Source organism: Rutilus rutilus (genome assembly GCF_951802725.1).
Source record: "Rutilus rutilus genome assembly, chromosome: 9".
Classification (NCBI taxonomy): domain Eukaryota; kingdom Metazoa; phylum Chordata; class Actinopteri; order Cypriniformes; family Leuciscidae; genus Rutilus; species Rutilus rutilus.
In genome coordinates this window covers 22,972,996-22,985,550 of record NC_140223.1, presented here as the reverse complement: position 1 = coordinate 22,985,550, position 12,555 = coordinate 22,972,996, and positions in this window count along the sequence as shown.

Genomic DNA, 12,555 nt, shown 5'->3' with positions numbered 1-12,555 from the left:
TAACATTGTCTCTGGTTGTCTCACTTCATATGCTTTCAATGCTAGCAGGCTAAAGTTAGCATTTCCCAGATCACCTACTGCACCTTTAATTGATGCTCAGAACCAAGCTGTGAGTCTAGGGTTGTGTTGAACTCCTGCTGATGAGATGTTGTCACTTTATGTTCATATGACAATGTACATTTCCTCAAGCAATATGTTCAAAGGTCTCGGAGCATAACTGTGAAAAACAATTCAGAAAAGCTGTCAAAAAGTTTTTCAGCAGCATGTTACTGTCTGTCACATATGTTTTGCTAAGTCAACTATAACTGGGTCAAACAAAGGCTATAGTTTGAGACTGTGGCTAGGTGACACAATGTTAGTAGTATATCACAAAGAGTACAATTACACAAATCTTTGTTTTCTAGAATGTCTAAAGGGGACCTTCAAAATAAAGTGTTACCACAATTTTTTGTGAATTCTCAAATGAACAACGATAAAACCAAAACATATGTGGTACCATTTATATTTTTGCTGTTTCATTAATTATTTTGTGTTTCATGATTATCTTACTGTTGAAATTATTTCTGAAAAGTCTATAATAGGGTTTTTACCCCATATAGCAGTACAACAAGCCTGGCTATTGATCAACATGTTTTTAATTCATTATTCATGAACAATAACGATGTAAATGTTCAATAACCTTATTATAGCCAATTGACTTTAAAGGGATCATATAATGCCATTTTTGTACAAGTTAATATGATTCTTTCTAAATGAAAAGTTTGTAATATACTTTAATTAAAAATTCTCATTAGTATTGTAAGAAAACACTAATTTTACCTGGTCAAAAACAGCTCTGTTTTCAGCACGCCATTTAAGTGCATATGTCTTTAAATGATAATGAGCTTCGCTCACCCCGCCCCTCTGTTCTGTGGGGCGTTTTGACACAACACACGTGAAGTGTTGCCTTGACAACAGTTGAGGGTATATTTTGGAGAAAGAATGGCAGCGGAAGTCTCTGAGGACACATCTTGTGCAACCAACCGTATCAATTTGAACTGGAGTCGGACCTATGAGTCGGACCCGGAACAAGATGACGGTACCGAAGAAGTTCGACAGTTAAAGTAAGCTTAGTGTAGTGTTACCACGTTAACTTTAACACCTGTGTACACAGTTTGTAATAACACAATAACCATAACGCATTGTTCATTATAAACGTGGGATTATGAATTATATTGAGAACGTCGTACATAGAAAACATGCCGTAATGTGCCCTGAGTGTAAACCTTAGCCGCATTAATCGTGAAGCGTGCTAGCGATTTGCAAAGATTAATATAAAAATTAATATAAAGGTTAATAAAACGTTACACTCACTTCTTCTTCTGGAGGTGCAGCAGGAACACGAATAGTTGGTACCGATCCTTTTTTCAGAAGCAGCTTCTTATAAAGCTTAAACCAGCTTTATACTGACCCTCGTTTGTAAAGCAGTCTGGTGTGTGAAATGATTAGCGCAAACATGAAAGCATTGACGTTGATCGTGGGGAATATTCCCTTCGAAAACAAACTCAGCCACTGCGTCTTCAGCGGTTCAGATTTAGGAACATCAAAATGACTGCTGTGTTCGTTATTACACCCAAGAACAAAACACCACAATCGCTTAGATGCCATTCTGCTCCAGTGTATCAACAATGGCGGACTATGATGACATAGGGCCCTATGAAATCCGTTTTATTTTTTTTCAAATTCCGTTTTTTTGGATAATTTTTAGCCTTTTCGGATTTTTCTTGTTTTCTTTTCACTTCTAAGCAGTATTGACCTTTAAAAATGTACTTACACAAACTCACAGTTCAGCTTTTTTTATTTAAACTGTTAATATATTCAGCAAAGCACATTCAAAATTCAGCCAAACCTTCAACAAATCTAATAGAATCCAAAAATAACAGTTACAAGGTAGGATTGATGAGTATTAAATTAAAGATTAAATTAGCTTTTAAATAATTTTTCACAAAGAATGTTTTATAAAAAGATAAACCTGGCATATTTAAGCCTTTAAATCACTTTTATAAAAGGAATGTGTCAAAAAAGATAAACATTTACAATGATACTGACATTTACAAATACAAATGCACATTAGCTTATCTTTTATTATTAATAGTAAAATTCGGTCTGATTTTCCCGTGGCGTCTGACGTTGCTATGCAACCATGCACTGCGCTCTCCACAACGACAAAGAAGTTTTAGTAGCTAATAACGTTAGATTTCCACCACCGAAAAACGCTTGCTGTAGCTCTGCTACAAGATTTATTTATGGAGAAGAGAAAAACACCCGTAGTGTTTGTGGTGTACCCCCATCCTTTATGTTGACTGAGCTTTCAATGTTGTTACGGAAAGGGTGAAGTTGATATGTTGGCATTCTGAAAAGTTGAGATGTTTTCATCTCGCTGTGCCTGGAAAAAATGAGCGCGTCGGCGCTTCAATTATGAGCGTGCTTGCCGCGCGCCTACATTTGAAATAACGAACTTGAGCGCGCAAAAGGTTCACGCTTGCACTCATACTGAAAAGCGCGCTGTTTGCCCTGCATATTAACTGTATTGACAGATGTCTCTCTATATGGCTCTGGGTTTAGGTAGAGACCTTTGTACGTTTGTTGTTTTAAACTGAAAAAATAAGAAGGAAGTAAAAAAAAATAGTTTATTTAATATGTCAACAAAACATATGCAAATTCCGTGCGTATAAGAGAATTCCGTTTTCATGTGTAAATTCCGTGATTCCGTCCGCGTTTTCCGCATCACGGAAATCATAGGGCCCTAATGACAGCTCGCTCACGAGCGAGGGCGGGTCTGTGAAACGCTGCTGTCAATTAACAATCGTGGGAGGGGTGTCTGACCGTGTGACGTCACACGGTCGAACGGCTCGATTTGAGACAGGGGAAAACATATAAGGAGATAAAAAAAAAACACTGGATGGATTTTTATCATTTTATGATGGTTGTGTACAGGCACCGCCAACACACATTTCAGTACAATCAACTTGTAAAAGTGTATGTACCATTATATGACCCCTTTAAGGTTTGTGCCTAAATGTTACTTACTGTACTTTTTGAAACTAGGAGAAACCTAAGAAATATTCAGTGGAGTAAAAGGTGTGAACTTGCCCATGTCTCCCCTTTATCTTGTTGTGTACTTTTAAAGTGAGAGGATGTTGCATTTAAACTAATTTGGCAAAGCATTCAGATTGCCCAGAGGGGTTAATTGCTTGTTTTGGCCTGTGGTTGGCGTTCTTGTATACTGGAGCGTTTCCTGTCCATTAATGTGTCAATTTTTTTGTGTTTGTGCTTAGAGTATATCAATATCCTCACTGGTTGGTTAATGGGACATAATGCTTAGTCAGTGGCTTTTAGTTGGTTTCACCATCTTTGGCGGGCGAAGCGCTGTGTCTTTTTGAATGAATGCTTGTTTGAGGTGAGACACTCTGTGGATTTAGGTCTTGTATCATAATGTAACCCTCGTTATTTCCCTGAGCGATGCAGATCAATAACTCCTGTTTATGCATGCAGCCCGCATATACGGCACTACATTTCAGAGAAAGTAAAGTTGCAATTATGGCTGCTTAAAATCTGGCATGGTTTCAGTGTCCAAAGAAGCTGCACTGAAAATAAAAGACAAACGTCATACCAAAAAGGTCTCAGTGGATATGAAACCATTATGTTGTATCTTCTTTGTGCAAAAGATAAATTATCAAATAATAGTTCAAATAAAACCATTTATTATTCATAACAAAGAACCATAATCAGATGTTTACAAGACCTCACATATGCAACGGCTAGATGCGGCAGAGGTTACAGTAGCTGCATTCGGGGACTGGCAATGTGGTTAAAGATCTAAGGTATCTCAAGAGAGCAAATGAGAGGGAAGTGGAGGAGAAAGAGACTCAGAAAAACGGAAATAACCCCATGAGTGTATTATGTGGAGGGTTGTGACACACTGTGGCTCTCTGCACTTATGTGGCAGAGCGGAGAGCGGGGGCGTAAGACTTGGCATTTTACAGAGGAAAGGCCTCACTGTGTGCACATTGTGCAGCCATGTGTGGCATTACCACAGTTCACATCTTACCCATGTACAGTCTCCCAAATTTTCCCAAAGGGACTTCCAATTCTCATTGGCCTTGTTCCCTTTTTATCCAAATGCTTAAGCATGGAAAATCACTGACCTATCTTCAGGGAATCTAAAGGTTTAGGCATGTATGAGCTGTGCCTAACCTGCTTTATAGTTTATCCAATGCACAGAATAGTGAAACTATGAAATCAAAAATGCATTTTTAAAAATGTTGCATTTATTAATCAGTATTCCATTCCACTTAGAAAGGATGCTTTGACTCCTCCTAGCAATAAAATGTCATTTGAGTAAATCTCCCTTGAATCTCAGTGGCATAAATAGTTAATATTTCTCCTTTGTACCGAGGAAGGCATGTCATAATCCTACATTTGAATGGGGAAACCCTATCAAAAGCTGGACTGTTCCATGACAAATTGCTTATGTTAATCTCTACATGAGCATACCTCTTATCAATGTGCTGAGGTCCCACATTTATTTTGCCTTGGGCGACTGTCTCTTCCATGTGAAGGATCTCACATTATAATCCACAGATCACATTGAATGGGGCAAGTATCTCATTTCTCATTGTGCGCTCCTTCCATTTAGGGTACATGCTAAAGGAAAGCCGACTGAATGAGGCTTTGAGTTGAATACGACCGCAGGGTGAGGTGCTCAGAGCCAGGGCTAAGTCATCAGGTGGAGGGTCATCTTAGTCCATTGTGTGATTTAACGCTGGGTAAATGTCACCGCCGAACATCCCAGATCTAGCTATTCACTCCTACCTTTCACTAGTCAGTTCTTATAACAATGTTAAAGGGCTTTGCAGCATTGAATGTTTTCCTCTCAAATGTCAGATAAGTATTACCCTCAGCATTTAATTAGGTCTGCCAATCAATAAATAAAAATAAAAAAAATTACCTAAATATGTGCTGATTAAATAAAAAAAAAACACAAATAATTGCATGAATTCATATTTGTTTAAGGTCCCCCTGTGGTGAAAATCAAGTTTTTAATGTTGTTTATATGTCTATGTGGTGTTTTTAATATGCTTTAAGACAAACCATGAGCCAATTCACAAGTCAACACCATTGCTGAGTATTTTCTCCTTAAAACTGCAGTGAACCAAAGACAGTCTCAAAAATGCGGTTTGAAATTGCTAGTGTTTCTGGCATCACAAACTACCTTGAAACCAATCACGTCAACGTGTGGATCTCTGAGCTGGTGTGAGTGAGTGGAGGCGGGGCTAATTTGCATATTCATAGAACCGCGTATATGAGGCAAGGGTGAAGAGTTACATTCAAGCTATTTTAAGGGGGAAAAAACTTTTTAATATGTCATTTTGGTGATCAAAGATGAGTTTTATGGGATAATATGATTGACTACAGGGGGACTTAAAAAAAAAAAAAAAAAAAATTTAAATACAAATAAAACATTCCATTATTATTTTGGCAGAATTTATTTTTTTTTACTTCCACGGTCCACAGCAATCGATTTTGTAATATAGTTTGTTATTCCGAAACTGAAACTGTTTGTTTGCTGCTATGTCTCGCGCTCAGACGTACATTTCAATTTGGTCTGCTACCAATAAAAATACCAATAAAAACTACAGAAGATGAATGTGGAGCAACAAAAATGTATGCAATTTCAGATGCAGCCATGCTGTTCTCTGCAGGTTAGGTGAAGTATCGTAAATCGGTAGTTGTGCCAACATGCTTCCATACAAGTTTGTGGTCAGTGCTGCCAGAACTCTTGATAGTGGGCGAGTCGTAACGGCGAGTGGAAAAATGAAGCATTCCCAAGGCATGGTTTGGCATGAGGTGTCGATGTGGACAGTAATAGCAGTAATAGCGGACTTATACAAATATGGTTGTATTTAGCATCAGATCTTTTCTTCCATATTGTGACGTACACACCAGAGTTTAACTGAATATCAAAAAAAAAAAGAAACAAAAGACAATATAGGGTAATGTTCTATGTATCAGTTGATGTTTGGATTTTGGCGTTGCACTCAAAAGTGAAGACAGATGAACGTGAGCTTGCAGGGGTGGAGTTTAAGAAGACAAAATTATTGGAGAAGTCTTGCATACATCACCAGAGATATCAACGCATTCTCATTGACAGCTCTGTATTTAGTATTTTATATGTCCCAAATACCTAAAAGGCAAGTGAAAATCAGTGATTTTTACAAGTCAACAACACAAAATGCAAATGACTTAGGCTTTGTGTCCCAGAGATTACTAACCCAGTTGGCTCATTTTATGTTATTATTTTTTAATGAGTTTATTTTTCTGGCATGTCCTATATTCTTTCAAAAACATGTCAGAATTGTCCGTCTATATGACTCGCTCGCACAGACGGGGAGCTGAGAAGCAGGTCAGGCGCTGATCCACATGTGTCGTGGTGGATGTGTGGCTGAGGGGGAGTGAAGCCCCACCAAAGCGCTGCGGCGATGTGTCAGACCTGCTCGCTCTTTTGTGGCGTGCCATTCATTCTGCTCGCATGCTTTGTTTTCACATCTTGTTGACCTACTTTGCGCTCTTGGAGTAATCCTCCAGGATCGTTCCACGGGTGGTTGGGGTGGAGCACTTTGCTATGCCTTTCCCTCATTAGAATATCAGATAGCAGGAGAAGGTCTCTCAAAAAAAAGAAAAAGAAATAAAAAACAGGAAAAACATCAAGGACTGACTGGAAGTAGAGCACATGGGCGTTATGTGCATTGTCTCAAGGGCCTGGGCTTGAACTCATTTACCAGGGCCTTGGCCTGTAATCGCAAAGACTATTCTGAGTCAATGCATTGTGCTTTTGAGTAAGGCTATCTATTCTTAGAGGAAAGACTTCAAGCTGGTCCCCTGTGTTGGAGGGTTCAATAAAATATAACCCTGTTTGAAGCGGGGCTAGTTTTATTCGTCTGTCAGACTCGCTTAATAGATCATGAAGTCATTGTAATCTTATGCTTTGACTAATCAAATAACGTAACGTTCATTATGTTTCAGCTGCAAAGAATGTTTTAACTTTGAGTCATGCCCAAATGCAAGCTTAATGTTAGTCTATTTTTATGTAAAACTTCCTAACAGATCAGAGCTACTTCTTGATTATGTACATTTTGAAGTTTCATCGCTCTGATTTTTATGATCCCTCTTAGATTGCCAGAGTCCCTGGTTAATAAACTGGATCTTGCCCAGGCCCTTCCCACTCCACAGCAACCAGCATAATTACAGAAAGGATCTTTAATTAGGGCAAAGAGAAGAATTATCCAGCTGTGGCCAATGCAGTATTCTCCTACATAATTTTCTCTTTCAGTGAGCCAAAAAATCAAAGGAGGGAGAGGACTAACATCGAGGACGGGGAGGGCACCTTGGTGGAATTTACCCAGCAATGTTGTTTTTGCTTCCTCATACTGTTTTCTGGGACTTTACCCTCTGTCCTTCACCACAGACTGGAGATCAGACTTTCCTCTTGTCATCTCATTTTAGTTTTACACAGCACTGTATTACAACAATGTATTGCACAAGAAAAACAATTGCTGAAATAATGGGTTTATGATCTATTTTGATAAAATTGCTTTAACTCTTGTGAGTCAGTGGAGATCTTTGGCTGATGTATCACATCTCTCTGTGTTTTCAGTGTCTTGCGTCATGAATGTCATGTTTTTAAGACAGATATATATACACACAGAAGGCCAGAGTAGGCCATGTTTGGGGGATGGGAGTGGGTGGTCAAGCTGCTTACCGACTCTTGCTGCCGAGCTGCCAGGGAGAAAACGCAAGCAGGGTCAGTCCAGTTCACAGCAAGCTATTGACAAGCTTTTGCCCTGATTACTCATTACCAGAACAGCGGGAGGTAGTCTGGGGCACAGAGTGCTCCCGTGCCCTGGCATACAGGACAGGCCCCACCATTCATAACTAAAAACCTATTACTCTCTATTACAGGACCAAAGGTTAACAGCCAATGACCCTCTGCCCACTGCTAGCAAGACACTGGGGTGATACTGACACTGCTTACAAAGGAACACAGGGCTGAATATTCGTCTGTCTGTGATTCTCAGTGTTAAGGGCAACGCTGCTGATGACTCATCTTAAGAAGAATATGTTTTGTGGGGAATAGCTTGTGTGCTTGTGGCCACCTGGGAAATTGTGCCAGTGAGTGTGTGACCACGTTGGCGCAAAAATGGTCTTGAGTGAAAGGGACAAGCTTCATAAAGTTGCTTTATGAGCTGGAAATAATGGAAGTAGATGTCTTGAGTCCAAATGATTCCAATTATGAAACTATAAGATTGGATTAGAAATCCTGAAAACAACAATGAAATTAGAAACTGGGTGTTTCTTCAACTACGGGCCTGTGGACTTTTAGAAAATAAACTCCCTTGTAACCCATTACTCTCACTAGATAGTTGCTAATTTAATACTATGGACCAGATTTACTAAACAGGGCACATTTGTGTGAAAGCGCAATTCCAATAAAGCGCCGATGGGATCTACTAGCGTGCAAATTAAAGAACACAGATGGAGCCGGATCATCTCCATAATGACAAATGGAATCTACCAAGAGCAGAGCAAATTAGCGTCTGGTTTAAGACATGCTTTTTTGGGCATTTAATAATGGCGCAAATACCAGTAAATTGACGTGCGCAAGCCTTAGTAAATTACCTTGCATGATTCATTTAAATACTCTCCTCCCATAAAATTTTCATTTGAAAGGGAAACTCCTACAAATGCAATAGGATCAGCCTCAAAAATAACCCTGTCCACACCTTTTCAGCACTATTTTTTCACTACATGTCTTTAGTAAATCCTGACAGTAGTTTTTTAACAGCAAAAGCTGTTAGTAAATCTGGCCCTAAGAGTAGGGGGAGACCGGGGACGGTTGTAACACGGGGCTAGTTGTAACACTACCAATTCCACCAATCAGGGATAAGATATGAGTTATGTGACAGTTTCAGTTTCCTCAGGCTTCCTTTACGATCGCACACGGAGGTTTTCAAGTCTGCGTTGCAATCTCTCCTGAAGCTACAGCAGAAAATCAAATTCTTAGGTAAAAAAGTAAACAAAAGTAAAAAAAAACATAAGATAATATTTTGTTTAGTACTTCTACCGTTGTAGATAATGTTGTATGAGTTATATCACGTCAAACTGTAGTTTCTATAGTAAAGAATGGTGTATCAACCTCCTACTAATTTCAAAGCACCATGCTAATACAGCTAGTTAAACAATAGTGACAGTGGCGGGGTAGGTTGTAACACGTGTTTTGAAAGTGACCTTAATTTGTATTGGACCTTTTATGCAAACTCAATTTAATTTGTGAATGATAAACAACATATTTAAAATCAGGTCAAAGTTAAATAAATACCAACACATACACTGCAAAAAATGTTTTTCTTACTTAGTATTTTTGTCTTGTTTCCAGTCCAAATATTAAAAAATTCTTAAATCAAGATGCAGTTTGCCTATCAACTCGCGGTGGAATTCAACATACGGCATCCACAAACCTGGGATGAGAAGAACACACAAAATATGCACATACACTCCCCATATTCACACATATTTTATTGTTGCAGCCATTCATTTAAAATAAAAATGTTGTTAATAAAAACCCTTAGTGTTTGTGCATTTTGTCTACCTGTTACAACTTACCCCAGTATGTGTTACAACCTACCCCAGTAGTGGGGTAGGTTGTAACAAAGGACCACCTTGTATTCATGATCATCTCACAAAGTCTGTGATATATTTGAAGAAATTTAAATTGTTGCCATTTGTAGTAGACAAATATGGGTACTTTGCCTAAAAGTTTCAGACGTGTAGCTAAAAAAAAAAGGTAGTTTTAGGTGCTGAAGAAAAAAGTGTTACTCCCCTATAGAATAGAGAATTTATCAGTTTTTTTTTTCTAAACCTTAATTTTGACACATTTTTTACACCACTTTTCAAATGAGTTAAGGGGCCCTATCTTGCACCCAGCGCAATTGACTTTGTACACCGACCGACGCATGTATCATTCCTATTTTGCACCCGCGCAAAGCGGACTTTTCCCTCCACAGACGCACGTCGGTTAACTAAGAAATACACTTGCGCTCCCCGGGGCGGTTCAGCGCAAAGAGGAGGCGTGTTCCGGCGCAAACGTTCCCTCATGCTATTTTACAGGTTTAGAAAACAATTGCGCCACTGACCGAAAAAAAAACTGTTTAAAGTCAGTGGCGCGTTGCACATGTTATTCATATGCTATTTTAAGGGCGCATGCTTGGCCATAATCAATGTAGCGTGTGCACAACGCGCATACACTTTGATTCTCTCATCTACACACAGACGCAGCAGTTATCATTTTTGCAAATCATACATTATTACGATAGATAGATAGATAGATAGATAGATAGATAGATAGATAGATAGATAGATAGATAGATAGATAGATAGACATTTTATTATAAAAGCAAACATCTAGCTTACACATTTACCCAAATGATCATACGCCTGTTTAAACGAAGTTAATTTGGGTGTGTTTCTCCATCCCCAACGTCCCTGACGAGAACGTCGGTCTCCTCGGCTGTGAACCGCTCCTCGCGTGCGCCTGGCAAATCCGACGTTATAATAGGAATCCGCTTTAGAACAAGTGCACCTGCTCTTAAAGGGAATGTGAGATGTCGCTCTGATTGGTTTATTTCACGTTACGCCCAAACCACACCTATGAATAATGAAGCTACTTCAGACCAACCCATTTTAGATTTGCGCCAGGCGCAAGAGTCATTTATCCCGCCGGGAAAATAGCAACAGCGCCCAAGACCCGCCCACAAAGTTACTTGCGCTTTGCGCTTGACACTTGCGTTTCAGATCGTTAAAATAGGGCCCATTGTGTTTACTTATGGTACATTTTACTTGTGTATATGAATATGTATGTATATGTATATGTAACAATGAGTCCACTGCAGGCAAGTTTGTAGAGAACCCAAGTGCAGTTTATTTACAAAATGTGATCAAACATTAAATAACGGCATGCCCTCAAAACATGGACATGGACATGGACATGGCGCTTACCACAGTGGTTACAGAAAAAATAATACTTGACCAGGAGATGTGGCAAACAGGAGGGCTTAAAGGTTGTATCAGTGATTTCAGGCACAAAAAAATTATCACATTCATCTAATCTTTCCTAACGATCCGCTAGCTGCCCGCCCCATAAGCATGCTGTCAAAAAAACGCGTCTCTGTAGGCAGCCTAGGCTCTGAGATCTGCACACCAAAACAATTGGTTTCACCAACCAATCACCGACAGGGGGAGGGTGTTGTGAGGTTTTGTGCTTCTGCACACGAAGTCGGAGCTGAAGAAGAAGCTGGCTCAAAACCTCACAACACCCTCCCCCTGTCGGTGATTGGTTGGAACACTATTTGTTTTGGTTTTGAGTGGTTGGTGAAACCAACTGTTTTTGTGTGCAGATCTCAGAGCCTAGGCTGCCTACAGAGACGCGTTTTTTTGACGGCATGCTTATGGGGCGGGCAGCTAGCGGATCGTTAGGAAAGATTAGATGAATGTGATCATTTTTTGGGGGGGCCTGAAATCACTGATACAACCTTTAAATACACACAAGACTAATGACTAGACAAGGGACACCTGTGAACAATGAAACAATGAACCAATGACAACATGACAACACAGAACACATGGCAGGATCACATGACTAGAACAGGGGATCACATGACAGACATAAAACAAGAACATAAAACAAAACCAAAACATGACTGTCTAGCTTCTTTATTCTTTATCCAAGAAAATCGTTGTCATTTGCCATTGCTGCTATCTCATGTGAGTGACAGGTTGCTGGATAGGATATATATAGCCAAATTATATTCATATTCAGTATATTAAATGAAAGACAGCAAAAAATGATACTGGGAAGGTTCTATATATGAATCAAGCACCTGAAAGAACCCTTTAAAGTTCTATATAGAACCCTTTATTCTAAGAGTGTGCACTGCTTTGCCTTTCATCACAGAGAAAAGAAATGATGCCATTTGGGTCGGATGCTCTATAATGTCTATTTAAGGGTATCTCCGAATTTGTTTGTGATACTAAATAAAACACAGATGATGAAACCACAGTGGTAAACTAAGGAGGCTGACCTTGTCCTGCCTCTGTAACACAACCCTAGAATGATCTGCAGGTCAGCAACCTTCCCCTGCCCTCCATTATCAGACCACACTCTCTCCTTCTTGCTCTCTTTTCTCATGCTTCTCTCCCACACTTCTCTCTCTTGCTCTCTTTGTGTCTCTCGCCCCTCATGGGGGTTTATATCTCCTTATCTTTGTCTATGCAAAATGTACACGGGTCAGCTATTATACTCAAGCAGCGGCCTTTTTAAGCTGTCATCACTTTTCTCACTATTACAAAATAATGCAACATTATAATGTCAACAGAGGTCATGTAGTATTATGTTCCGCTTCTCCTCCGCATTGATCAATACACAGCAGAAGCACGTGAAAAGTTTGCTAGTATGTGTTG